The sequence below is a fragment of the Primulina huaijiensis genome, chromosome 12 (assembly GCF_012295235.1).
Source record: "Primulina huaijiensis isolate GDHJ02 chromosome 12, ASM1229523v2, whole genome shotgun sequence".
NCBI classification, from domain to species: domain Eukaryota; kingdom Viridiplantae; phylum Streptophyta; class Magnoliopsida; order Lamiales; family Gesneriaceae; genus Primulina; species Primulina huaijiensis.
The window spans coordinates 10,070,962-10,086,430 of NC_133317.1; the positions used below are offsets into that span (position 1 = coordinate 10,070,962).

At 33.7% G+C, this 15,469-nt stretch overlaps 1 pseudogene; it reads right to left on the minus strand.

The window, feature by feature from the left end:
* Nucleotides 1–3,182, minus strand: part of LOC140989402 (transcription factor TGA2.2-like) — a 37,916-nt pseudogene extending 34,734 nt beyond the window's left edge.
* Between the last annotated feature and the right edge of the window lie 12,287 nt (nucleotides 3,183–15,469).

Consider the following 15,469-nt stretch of genomic DNA (forward strand, 5'->3'; position numbering starts at 1 on the left):
TTGCAAGCAAGTGAACTTGCTGATTTGATCCTTCAAGCTTTGATTTTCAATTTTAACTTCCTCGAATGACTGATAAAGTCTTGAGTACTCTTCCACCATGTCATGCAGTGCTTTAACTAAATCAGTTCGTGTAAATTCATTTGAGTCAAAGTCAAATACCTCTCCAGATGTCGAGGTTGATTCGGTGCCTGCCATGAGACATTTGATCTCTTCTGCATCGCTATCAGTAGAATGACTTTCTGAATCAGAAGACTCATAACTAGAATCCGCCCATTTTGATTTTGTTTCTTCGGCAATCATCGCTTTGCGGTCTCTTCTGGATTTCTTGTCATTCCTTTTGTAATTTTTCTTCTTCTGATAATATTTCTTTAGCTTCGGGTAATCAGCAATGAAATGCCCAACTTTTCCACAATTGAAACACGCCATATCACCAGGTGGTGATTCCTTCTTGAAGTTTCGGTTAGGATTCTGATAAGCACGGTGGTTCTTCCTCATAAATCTTGATAATTTCTTAACAAATAAAGACATTGCATCGTTGCTGATCTGTTCAGCAGTCTTTTCAGATGTGCTTTCAATGGCAGTGGCAGGTGATGCACTTGGAACAACTGCAGCAGTAGCAGTAGCAGAAGTAGTAGCAGTAAGAGCCTTGGTAGGTGGATTCGTTGAGGGCTCTTATCCACTTCTCACCTCTAGTTCAAACTCATAGGCTTTTAAGTCTGCAAACAAGTCGTGTAATTCTAACTTGTTCAGATCTTTATATACTCTCATAGCCATAGTTTTTACATCACATTCTCTGGGTAAAGCTCTCTTTACTTTGAGTGATATTTCTCTGTTACCATATTCTTTCCCCAGAGCTGCTAGCTCATTAACCAAGCTGCTGAAACGTTCATCAAACTCACTCAGAGTTTCTCCAACTTTCATTTTGAGATTTTCAAATTTCTGCATTGCTACAAACAACTTATTCTCCTTCGTCTATTCATTTCCTTCACAGATTTGGATGAATTTTTCCCAAATCTCTTTTGCAGTAGAACACATTTTGATCTTACTGAAGGTGTTCTTGTCGAGAGTTTTGTAGAGAATGTCCTTTGCAACATTGTCAAGATTAGCTTTCTTTTTGTCTTCACTTGTCCATTCTCCTCTGTGCTTTTCAACCATCTGAGGTGCCCCCTCAGTAACAACAATACCAGTGTTAAGCTTTAAGATCTTCAATGGACCATCTGTGATGACAAACCACATGTCATCGTCTTGAGCAGCAAGATGAGCTTGCATCCAGATCTTCTAGTCATCGAAATCTTCTTTTGAGAACATGTGAACTTTGCCGAAGTGTGCCATATCTGTTGTAAATATTTAAAACAAGAAAAATCTGCTCTGATACCACTTGTTGGGTATCGATATAGAGTTTAGAGGGGGGTGAATAAACTCTTTCCTTTGATGGATGTTTTTGCAAAGGGTGCTAGAATCCTGTTAGAGATTATAGCTTATCTTGTTCGAATGTAGATCCAGCAGATCACAATAATAAGTGCGGAAACGATCCGATAGAGTACGGTGAAATACAATAAAACAGTAGGCAGTGGAACAGTAGTTGTTTCTGAAAGTTCGAAGATAAAATCTTCTACGTCTCCCCTTCTTCTGTTTCCAGAAAGTATCAATAAAAGACTTTGGTTTTTACAGTACAACACTTGTACACACCCACTTCAGTAGGGCTTATCTTTTGCCTACTGAAACTCTTAGTTACTCAACACAATGAAAATGAATACAACAAAGTTCTGGAAAAGACACTTTTCCAGTTTACAAACTCTTCTCAATAAGATATAGTAAAGTGTTTAGCTTGAAGAGAATTCGAAACAGTCAGCACAATATGATTTCAGAAGATCGGATATTGATAATAAAGCGTGTACTGATTTTCTGTATGTTGAGCTTGAAGATAAGTAGTAGTAGATGATAGCTCAAACTAACGTTGGAATAATCGTTGTGTAGATAAAGATAATAGTGTTTTTCTATATAGGGTTGAACCTGATATATATAGAAAACTTGAGTCCAAAGTCTATAATCAAAAATGGCTTCTGTGACTCCTGAGTAAGATCAGCTTTAATACCTAAAATGGGTCCTGCAAAAAGCTTCAAAACAATCAGTCTTGTTTTATACTGAAATAAGTAAGGAGAATTAAATGTCTTTGTACAGTATTAATGGTGCAATTAATACTAATACTAGGTAAAATAACGGTAACATTTAAGACTGTATCGATTCAAACAAAAGACGTTAAGTTACTTCTGTTAAAGCTAAATTTTGCTTTTGGTTTACTAAGCCGAGTACTGCTTTGTTGACGCGATACGAGAGCTTCTGTTTTTATACTGTCTTCTAATTAAGGTTAACATGACCTACTGGTTTTAAGTCTCATCACCACAATTAAATTAAGTCTATCATATATTTTTCAGGAAAACACACCAAAATGAATTAAATCTCCAGGAATTTACAAGGAGGGATTCAGTAAAATGAAATTCAGCTTAATGATGAAACTGGGAGGATACGCAAAAAACTAAAATAAATCGATGTGATACCTTAAGAAGTTCAGATGAATGGAAACCACCAAGCCAAAGGAAAAACCTTTCAGCAGGTGTCTTCCACATGCCTGACAAAATATGAAAGACGTCGGTCTTCGCAGCATCCCCTTTTTAACCTAAAAATGTCATCATATTGTGTTGTGATTCCCTCTAATTACATCACCAGAGAATGGCACTCTAGTTGTTTAACATAGGCCTATATGCCAATATAAAGAAAAAAGAGACAAACAGATGTAAGATAATGTTAAATTCGACATGTGAAACATATCGATCATATTACATCAGCAGAGAATGGCACTCATGTGCTAATACGAAGAACAAATCCTTAACTTTTTAATATTCCAACTGTTGTATCAAAATGCAACAAAAGGATGCTAAACAGACAAAATATTGTTTCATTAATATGTACAAATTGACCACCAAATCTAGAAATTACATACCAAAATGCCACGAGAATCCAAGTAATTACATCTGACAACACTACAGAGAGGAGTCATTTACCACTTGTAATTTAAAATTTTATGAGAAAACTGTCAGAATTTCTCTCAAAATCATGTTTTCACGTATATATAAACATGATAAATAATATGGAGAAGCGAATCGAGTGTTACCTCCGACCATTGAATAATTTGAAACTTTTCTGATTTCCTCCGATTGATGTCTTCTAAGCACTCAACACTCTGTGTAGATGGTGTATATTTTTTTCTCATGAGGTGTGTGCTTAGGGACCTCAATCACCTCTATTTATAGGCGTTTCTCATACCATCAACAAGAAATGTCGGGAGTCTGAATGTCAAAAGAAGAGGCGCATGCTATCTCAATTGTCAAATATTTGAGGCTGCATGTTCTGTTTGTCAAAAATGGTAGGATTCTTGGCCGTCACCAATTCCTACACGCTACTTCTTTTAATATGTGTCATATTTCTTACATTCTCCCACTTGACACATATATCTCATTTACCATAAGAGAAAATAATGTAAGATCCAAAATTAAGACGACGTAATCAAACTGCTTACAAATCTAGAGAGTATGGAAAATGAGTAATTAATTGATTTAATTGCTTAAATTGATTATGTGACATGCATGATTATATGTTAAATAGGATTTAATTGTCATTATGCATAAAATTGTATTTTTAAATGATATTCAAGTTGCGATCGAGGAACGGAGACCGAGGGCTGAAAAACGTAAAATGTTTTTATTAAATAATTATTTTTAATTGTTTAACATATGGTTGATGGTTTTTCATATTTTTGGAAATAAAGAGCTTTGAAGTGATTTTATACGCCGGGACGTAAATTTTATCGGTGTTTGTTTTCAACAAAAATACGAACTTTTTGACAACCCGACTAATAAATTCACAAATTTATTTAAACAAAACTATTTTAATATTTTAATTAATTCCTAATCAAGCACTAGTGGGCCTAATTTGGGGGCTTAATGGACTTAAGCTTAATTAAGGAATTAATTAGTATAAAATATGTAAAACACCCCAAACTTTACACCATAACTCACGCCCCACTTTTCTAAAAATTTCGCACAAAATACACTACACACACACCAACAATATTTGGAGGAGAAGTCGAGATTTTGCAAGGAAAAAGTTCAAGCCAAGGTCTTGCCCCGTTCTTCGCAATCGTCAACGAGAATCCGTGCGTTTAAAACGCAAAGGCACGCATAATCCTTTCCTTCAAACATCATCACACCATATTAAGATTTTATGCATGTTTTGTATGAAGATCAAGTGGCATAATATTTATTTTCGAAATTTAATGTACATGTGTTCAAAACTTGGATGATTTGATTCCAAATTCACGTTTTAATTGTGTTAAGAGGGCTGCCATGGTTAGGACACAATCAAGTATTGTTTTACAAGAGTTTAGAGTACTAGAATAAGCCACAAACCTTGCACAAAACCGAACACGCAAAGCTGGAACTAAATCTGACATATGGTGATCTTATGGTTCGGTTTTCATGAGATGGTGGCTTAGCTTGGGTTCGGTTGGGACCAGGACCGAGCTAAGACCAAGGGTGAGTCAAAGGAAGAGTCCTAGCCATGCTAGGACTTGAGTGCGTGGGCTGGGAGGAGTTCTTGCCAACAAGGACTCCTACCCGAGAGTCACCAAGCGAGGCGCAGAACTTGCGCAGACTTCCAGAGGCTGAGGGGCTCAGTCTGTGGGTCAGGGGCTGGCCTAGGGTGCGTCCTTAGGGTCCTAGGGGAGTGCACTACATGATAGTTCAGGAGTGGCTCGGTCGGCTAGGGTCCTAAGCATCAAAGAGTAGAGTCCTTGCACCATAGGGGTTCTCGGCCAGCACATGGTTAGCTTGGGGGCTTCGGTTTCTTGGTTTGGGAAGGTTCCTAAGGGCTCCAAAGGTTCAAGGGGATGGCCTAAGGGGTTGGTCAGGGTCTGGAGCAACATGGTTTGAGGGTGGCTCGAGAAAATTGAAAGATGGCTCATGGTGAACTTTTATGGGTCAAGTTATGGTTTTAAAGTTAAAAATAAATCGAAACACAGCTCACGGGGGTCAAGACATAGTTCAAGAGGGCTAAAATAATATAAAAACTCTAAGTTTTGAATTTAGGAATTTTATATTAAAGTTTGGAATTTTTCGGGATTAAAACGCCTTCAAAACGACAAATTACGAATTAATTTAAAAGCCTTGTTTTTAAACTAAATAAAAAATTATGGAAATTTTAATTTAGGCTTAAATAATTGTTTGGGACATGTTAGAGTCAATGAAATTAAGAAAACCTCAAAAACGTGAAATTTTACGCTTACGGGTAAAACGATCATTTTACACCTAAAAATTAGTAAACGTCATGGCAGTGTTCTCAATTATGTTTTATATGCTAATACGATTATTTTCAATGATTGTGGATGTTTATGAATTTTCATATGTTAAATTATGATTTTTAAATATTTATGATTTTATGATTTAAATAATGGACATTTAAAAGACATGTTGCATACTTGGATTCAAAATAAAACGATATTATTATGCATGTTTTTATTAAGTGATGGAAATACAACATGTTGAAGGACGTGAAGGGTTTGTGACTAAATACAATGATATGGTGGAAATATCGTGAGGGTTATGGTCCCAGTGGGAGCCCAACTATCGTGTTTCCTTGGATACGGATATGAATACGAATACGAATATGTTAATACGTTGGCCAAGGTCCAGTTGACCGGTGAGAGTGTCGCTGGTGTGTCCGACGCCCAGTACTGTGGTTTTCTCTAGATGGATCCATCGCCCAATATGATTAAGAATACGAGTCACAATCACGATCTGAATTCAACAAAACACGAACAGGAATGTGAATATGTTGATACGGATATGAATATGAATAAGTCGATAGGAAAATGTTTAAGTTTAAAGTTAAGTATTGTTATGAAAATGTTATTTTAAGTACAAGTATTTTTCACAATTGTATGTGAACTGTATTACGTATTATTTGTTATCAAGGATATGATGTGTTGAGTCTTTAGACTCACTAGGTGTGTTTGATGCAGGTAATTTTAATAATTATGACATTTGAGGTCTTGATGGGTGACTTTGCTGGAATGTCAGTGCACATAACTCGAGGACCAGCGCTTCTATTTTCCGCATTTAAGTTTATGATTTTACGTTAAAGATTTTACGACTATTTATTTGTGTTTTGAGAGATTTTGAGAAGTTTAGTATGGGCTACACTTTTCAACATTTATTGATTTTTAGGTTTGGTAAAACGAGTAACGTTTCATGTTTTGACTATTCTCTTTGGATTTTCAATTACTAGTTTGATGTTTTATTTTAAAATGGTGCAAAAATATTTTATGTATATGTATTGGTAATGGCCGAAATTTTGAGAGCTTTTGAAAAAAATAAAATAAAAATTTCTAGTACTTTTTAAGAAAACGATTAAGCGGACGTTTCAAATAAAATACATGAATCATGGTGATAGGTCATCTAAAAACGATTATTATCTTCCATGTATCACAATGTATTATATCTCTCAAATAACATAATGAATAAATCATATGTTTATTCGAGGTCTAACTTTATTGATATTTCTCGAATCAATGAATGTGTGCACAACAAATATGAGAAAATATCACATCATAGTTTCATTAATTTGTTCTTACAATAAAATTACATAAAGGAACCAAGTCTCATTCTTTCTGTATAATCCTTAAATTTCAATGGTGGCATGCCTTTAGTCAAAGGATCTGCAATCATCAATTCAGTGCTAATGTGCTCGATAAGTAACTTCTTATCTTTAACATGTTCTCGTATGCCTAAATACTTAATGTCAATGTGCTTGTTTCGACTACCACTTTTGTTATTTTTAGCCATAAAAACAACAGCTGAATTGTCACAATATATTCTTACTGACCTAGATATAGAATCTATAATTCCAAGCCTCGAAATGAAACTTTTCAACCATACACCATGTAAAGTTGCCTCAAAACAAGATACGAACTCAGCTTCCATAATGGAAGTAGCAGTGAATGTCTGCTTTGCACTCCTCCAATACAGCTCCACCAGCTAGCATAAAAATATATCATGAAGTGGATTTTCGTGAATCAATGCAGCCAGCGTAGTCTGAATCAGAGTAGCTAATTACTTCCAAATTCTCAGTTCGTCTGAACATAAGCATAGTGGTGTTATTTTCAATCCATATATTTTCTCATATTTGTTGTGCACACATTCATGGATTGACGGGAAGCTTGTTCATGACATTTCAGACGATGCTTATGTTCATGACATTTCAGACGATGCTTATGTTTCAATCCATATATAGATTTCTTAAGCTTACATACCAAGTGCTCACCATTACTAGAGAAGAATCCTTCAGGTTGTTTCATATAAACCTCTTCATCTAGTTCTCCATTGAGAAAAGCTATTTTCATATCCATTTGTTATAAATCTAAGTCAAAATATGCAACTAATTCTAGAATGATACTGATAAAATCTTTCTTAGATACAGGAGAAAATTTCCTTCCTGCTGAGTGAATCATTTAGCTATGAGTCTTGCTTTATATCTTTCAATGTTGTCTAATGAGTCTTTCTTTGTTTTGAAAACTCATTTACATCCAATGGCTTTCATACCATCAGGCAACTGAACAAGATCCCAGACTCCATTAAATGCCATAGAATTCATCTCTTCTTTCATAGCATTAAACCATAATTTTGACTCATTATAACTCATAGCTTGAAAAAACGTTTCAGGATCATTTTCGGCTCCAATGTTAAAATCCGATTCTTGTAAATACACAACATAACCACTAGATATAGCTGATTTTTTTTATTCTAGTAGATCTCCTCAAGTTGTTTGGATGATCAACAATTTCTTGTTGTTCTTCATTAACAACTTGATCTACTGGATTTTCATCAGCGATTTGTAGAACTTCAGTAACTGTTTGTCTAACACCCATTTGGTCTTGAGGGGTGTGAATAACGACCAATCTGTCGTGCATTAATGTGATCATTCTCAAAAACTATATCATGATCACTCCCAATAATCAAGTCATTTTCAAGAAATTTTGCATTTCTTGATTCCACAATTCTAGTGTTGTGAGATGGACAATTGAACATGTACCCTTTGGATTTTTCGGCATACCCAATAAAATATCCACTTATAGTTCTTGGGTCCAGTTTCTTTTCATATGGGTTGTAAACTCTTATTTCAGAAGGAAAACCCCAAACGCGTATATTTTGCAAACTCGATTTACAACCTTTAAACAATTCAAATGGCGTCTTTGGGGCAGCCTTAGTTGGAACTCGATTTAATATATACATAGTTGTCTTAAGAGCTTCAGTCCACAAGGATTTAGGAAGTTTTGAGCTACTAAATATGCTCCGCACCGTGTCCAATAAGGTTCGGTTTCTCCTCTCAGCTACGCCATTCTGGTCAGGAGAACCAGGCATAGTATATTGGGCAACAATCCCATGTTCCTGGAGAAAGTGCGCAAACGGACCAAGTGCCTGTCCATTCTCAGTGTATCTACCATAATATTTTCCACCTCTATCAGTTCTCATGATCTTAATTTGTATATCACATTGCTTCTCCACTTCAGCCTTAAAAACCTTAAAAGCTTCAAGTGCTTCGTTTTTGTTATGAAACATGTAGATATACAAGTATCGTGAGTAATCATCAATGAAATAGATGAAGTATTTCTTACTTTGCATGTCCATATCTGGACAAAAAATATCTGAATGAATGATTTCTAGTATTTCCGTACTCCTCTTGGCACTCTTTTAGACTTATTGGTCTGCTTTCCCTTTATGCAGTCCACACAAGTCTCAAAATAAGTAAAATCTAAAGTATTAAGTAATTCATCATTCACTAATCTTTAAACCCTCTCTATAGAGATGTGTCCCAATCTCCGATGCCATAGTATCGAGGAATCTTCATTTATAACACATCTTTTAATACCTCCTTGAACATGCATAGTGGTGTTATTATTTTGTAAATAAATAGAGAAAAGACCATCAAACATTGTACAATTTTTAATAAGATTTGATTTATAAAACAAATTTATTGATTTATACAAAAATTGAAAGGAATAACCAAGAGGTACAAGTTTTGAAATTGAAATTAAATTTCAAGAAAAACTAGAAACATAAAATGTATTTTTCAGTTTTAAAATATGATCACTGTTCAATACTAGGCAGCAAGTCCCAATAGCCTCCACATGCGAAGATATCTTGTTTCCTGAATAGATGTTCCGCTCATTTCCTTGAGTTTTCCTTAGGCTTTGTATACCTACAAGGTATTTGTAACATGGATTGTAGAACCAGAATCAACCCACCATGTGTTATAAATCATATCAACCATATGAGATTCATGAGAGACAAATGAAGTAAGAATACCTTTCTTTTCGAGTCAATCCTTAAATTTATTGCAATCCTTCTTCATGTGTCCCGTCTTTTTACAAAAGAAACACTTGGATTCTTTCTTGATGTCAGGTTGGGGTGGAATATTTCCTTTCTCTTTTCCCCTGACTTTGGCTTGCTTCTTATACTTTTCTTGTGTAGTCATAAATACATTATTACTCGTTTCCATCGACAACCTTCCTTCTTCTTGAACACACATGGTCATTAATTCATTGATTGACCATTTATCCTTATGTGTGTTGTAAGAAATTTTGAAGGGTCCATATTGCTGTGGAAGAGTGCATAAAATGTAGTGAACAAGAAAAGTCTCAGACATTTCCACTTCAAGTGTCTTGAGCCGAGCCGCTATGTCCCGCATTTGCATTATGTGATCTCGCACACCTCTCACACTTATGAGCCTTAATGAAGAGAATTTCATAATTAAGGTGCTGGCAAGTGCCTTATCTGAAGACTGAAATTGATCATCAAAAGCCTTCAGTAATTCTTTGACATTATTATGCTGATCGATAGAACCACGCATACCAGCAGAGATTTTGGTCTTTATGAACATTACGTAGAGTCGATTAGATCGCTCCCATTTTTCATAAAGATCGACATCATCCGGAATGCTGTATAGCATAATCAATATCCATCCACCTCAACTGAAGAAGAATTCTTTATTTCCATATTTTATAATTATCGTCCTTCAGTTTGAAAATGTCACACTTCATATAAAAAAAACTCGAAGGTTGCATATCTGCACAAAATATCATATGCTTAAAATTTTGAGACAATATCATGTTTTACCAATGTAATTCATGTTTTTAAAAAATCTATTGACATAAAATTTGCCTGTTGGCTAAAATTTTAATTCAATAAGATTTTTCTGTAACTTTATGATAAAAATATCAAAATGTATTTTCATTAACTCTTGTGGGTAAATTAAGAAAAATATAATTTGATATTTTAACCTAATTAGCTATATAAATATAATAAAAATCCTTGTGGGGTAAAATTTATTATGTTTATTTAATTAATTACAATTGATGTCCGTTATGTGATCCAAATCATCTTAATGCATAATTTTTCATAATTAAAGATGTTGTGGCTATTCCACAATTATTTAAAATTTTACGGTTCACTGGACAAAATTTTGGCTTTACTTTAATACTTTATATAATAACTATTTAGTAACATATCAACATTTTTCAAGAGTGCTTCCAAGAAATATAGGTAGGGCTAAGGCCTTTTAAATACCTAACTCCTAGACAGAGCAACGTTCTTTAGGGAGACCAGTGGCTAGTCAAGGCAGTTCAAACCGATCTATGAAAAACTCTCCCAGATCATGTTTTCTCATGTCATCTTATAATTATTATTCACTTTAATTATTCACATTTATGTGAATCTTTATAAGGCAAAATTTTTCGTTAAATAACTTTATATTCACATTTTTACTTAATATAAACAAATACGCTCCCCATCAGTTTTTCTCTTCAATCAGAGTAATGATAAAGTGAGGATCACATTTACGTGAAAATGCGGGCTCCTCATCGGTTTTTCACTTTTATCAGAGTAGTGATAAAGTGAGGATTCTTTGTTCATTTGTGAATATATGAAATATTTTATTTTATAATATTATATTCACATCTTACTTGATATGTTCATTTAACATTATAAACAACTTAATATAATTTAATATGAACATAATATGAATATTGATGTATCAATTTTTATTTTTAATATTATTAGCATTTTAAATTTCAAGAATAAATGAAGACATAATATTAAATTTTCATGTAAACATCAAACACTTATTCATAATATTTGACATTATATCTAACAAGCAAAAATAATTTCTAAACATGTATTAAAAATTACTTCGAAATTGGAATTATTTTAATGTGTACAAATTATTTAGCCAAATGCTATATGTATACCGAATTATACATATAACTTAATAAAACATTAATCATTATTTATTTATTTATTATTATTTTTTATTTTAAAAACAATAATAATAGTAATAATAAAATTTACCGACAATGCTTTCAATTGTCAAATTGTTGTGGGTCCCGTACTAATTAAATTTTAAAAAAAAATAATCATTTACCGACATTGCATTCAATGAAATGGGTCTTCAATTTCAATTCATGCACGAGAATTCAATTTCATGTATCTTCAATTCAATTGCCGACAATCACTTAATTCACATTGATTATGCAGATAATTTAATTCTCATTCACGTGAAGATAATTTCATTATATTGAAAAACTTATAGCATCGTCTTCTTCTTTCAGTAGAAAAAATTTCAGAAATTTTCGTCTTAAAATTTATTTTCTCACAAATTTTGAAAAAAATCAGAAAACTGAATATTTTCATTTTCAAGACTTCAAAGAAGAACTTCAAACTCCGGCCGAGAACATAATTCTAAGGTAAGTTTCTTAATATTATTACATCGAATCTTTAAATTTCAAGTTTCTTATATAAAACTTAAAATTCTTTTCCCCAAAATTTCATGATATCCGATTTTCAGAAAATGAAAACAAATTTTCAAGGCAGAGGTATCATGGCTCTGATACCAAATGTCAGAATTTTTCTCAAAATCATGTTTTCACGTAAATATAAACATGATAAATAATATGCGGAAGCGAATCGAGTGTTACCTCGGGCCATTGAATAATTTGAAACTTTTCTGATTTCCTCCGATTGATGTCTTCTAAGCACTCAACATTCTCTGTAGATGGTGTATATTTTTTTCTTATGAGGTGTGTGCTTAGGGACCTCAATCACCTCTATTTATAGGTGACTTTGCTGGAATGTCAGTGCACATAACTCGAGGACCAGCGCTTCTATTTTCCGCATTTAAGTTTATGATTTTACGTTAAAGATTTTACGACTATTTATTTGTGTTTTGAGAGATTTTGAGAAGTTTAGTATGGGCTACACTTTTCAACATTTATTGATTTTTAGGTTTGGTAAAACGAGTAACGTTTCATGTTTTGACTATTCTCTTTGGATTTTCAATTACTAGTTTGATGTTTTATTTTAAAATGGTGCAAAAATATTTTATGTATATGTATTGGTAATGGCCGAAATTTTGAGAGCTTTTGAAAAAAATAAAATAAAAATTTCTAGTACTTTTTAAGAAAACGATTAAGCGGACATTTCAAATAAAATACATGAATCATGGTGATAGGTTATCTAAAAACGATTATTATCTTCCATGTATCACAATGTATTATATCTCTCAAATAACATAATGAATAAATCATATGTTTATTCGAGGTCCAACTTTATTGATATTTCTCTAATCAATGAATGTGTGCACAACAAATATGAGAAAATATCACATCATAGTTTCATTAATTTGTTCTTACAATAAAATTACATAAAGGAACCAAGTCCCATTCTTTCTGTATGATCCTTAAATTTCAATGGTGGCATGCCTTTAGTCAAAGGATCTGCAATCATCAATTCAGTGCTAATGTGCTCGATAAGTAACTTCTTATCTTTAACACGTTCTCGTATGGCTAAATACTTAATGTCAATGTGCTTGCTTCGACTACCACTTTTGTTATCTTTAGCCATAAAAACAACAGCTGAATTGTCACAATATATTCTTACTGACCTAGATATAGAATCTATAATTCCAAGCCTCGAAATGAAACTTTTCAACCATACACTATGTGAAGTTGCCTCAAAACAATATACGAACTCAGCTTCCATAGTGGAAGTAGCAGTCAATGTCTGCTTTGCACTCCTCCAATACAGCTCCACCAGCTAGCATAAAAATATATCATGAAGTGTATTTTCGTGAATCAATGCAGCCAGCGTAGTCTGAATCAGAGTAGCCAATTACTTCCAAATTCTCAGTCCGTCTGAACATAAGCATATAATCTTTGGTCCATTGAAGGTACCTCATCACTTTCTTTGCAGCTTTCCAATGGTCTAAACATGTATTACTCTAATATCTTCCCAACATCCCAACAACAAATGCAATCTCAGGTCTAGTGCAAACATGAGTATGCATTAAGCTTCCAACAACAGAAGCATAAGGAATATTTTTCATTTGTTCCTGTTCTAGATCATTATTTGGGCATTGACTTAAATTGAACTTATCTCCTTTCACAATGGGAGTTATACTTGGTGAACAATATTTTATCTAATATCTCTCTAAAATTTTGTTGATATAGATTTCTTGAGACAGACCTAGAACACCTCGAATCCGGTCTCTATGTATCTTAATGCCAATGACATAAGATGCATTGCCCATATCCTTCATATCAAAGTTTTTAGAGAGAAATTGTTTCACCTCATATAACAAACTCTTGTCATTGGTTGCAAGTAATATATCATTCACATATAGAATAAGGAAACAAATCTTACTCCCACTGACCTTCTGGTATATACATTGATCCATGATGTTCTCTACGAATCCGAATGAAGAGATAACATCATGAAATTTCAAATATCATTGACGGGAAGCTTGTTTCAATCCATATATAGATTTCTTAAGCTTACATACCAAGTGCTCACCATTACTAGAGAAGAATCCTTCAGGTTGTTTCATATAAACCTCTTCATCTAGTTCTCCATTGAGAAAAGCTATTTTCATATCCATTTGTTATAAATCTAAGTCAAAATGTGCAACTAATTCTAGAATGATACTGAGAAAATCTTTCTTAGATACAGGAGAAAATTTCCTTCCTGCTGAGTGAATCATTTAGCTATGAGTCTTGCTTTAAATCTTTCAATGTTGTCTAATGAGTTTTTCTTTGTTTTGAAAACCCATTTACATCCAATGTCTTTCATACCATCAGGCAACTGAACAAGATCCCAGACTCCATTAAATGCCATAGAATTCATCTCTTCTTTCATAGCATTAAACCATAATTTTGACTCATTATAACTCATAGCTTGTAAAAACGTTTCAGGATCATTTTCGGCTCCAATGTTAAAATCCGATTCTTGTAAATACACAACATAACTACTAGATATAGTTGATTTTTTTATTCTAGTAGATCTCCTCAAGTTGTTTGGATGATCAACAATTTCTTGTTGTTCTTCCTTAACAACTTGATCTACTGGATTTTCATCAGCGATTTGTAGAACTTCAGTAACTGTTTGTCTAACACCCATTTGGTCTTGAGGGGTGTGAATAACGACCAATCTGTCATTTGAATAAGAGGGTTGTGCATTAATGCAATCATTCTCAAAAACTATATCATGATCCCTCCCACTAATCAAGTCATTTTCAAGAAATTTTGCATTTCATGATTCCACAATTCTAGTGTTGTGAGATGGACAATAGAACCTGTATCCTTTGGATTTTTCGGCATAACCAATAAAATATCCACTTATAGTTCTTGGGTCCAGTTTCTTTTCATGCGGGTTGTAAACTCTTATTTCAGAAGGACAACCCCAAACGCGTATATTTTGCAAACTCGATTTACAACCTTTAAATAATTCAAATGGCATCTTTGGGGCAGCCTTAGTTGGAACTCGGTTTAATACATACATAGTTGTCATAAGAGCTTCAGTCCACAAGGATTTAGGAAGTTTTGAGCTACTAAATATGCTCCTCACCATGTCCAATAATGTTCGGTTTCTCTTCTCAGCTACGCCATTCTGGTCAGGAGAACCAGGCGTAGTATATTGGGCAACAATCCCATGTTCCTGGAGAAAATGCGCAAACGGACCAAGTGCCTGTCCATTCTCAGTGTATCTACCATAATATTTTCCACCTCTATCAGTTCACATGATCTTAATTTGCATATCACATTGCTTCTCCACTTCAGCCTTAAAAACCTTAAAAGCTTCAAGTGCTTCGTTTTTGTTATGAAACATGTAGATATACATGTATCGTGAGTAATCATCAATGAAATAGATGAAGTATTTCGAACTTTGCACGTCCATATCTGGACAAAAAATATCTGAATGAATGATTTCTAGTATTTCCGTACTCCTCTTGGCACTCTTTTTAGACTTATTGGTCTGCTTTCCCTTTATGGAGTCCACACAAGTGTCAAAATCAGTAAAATCTAAGT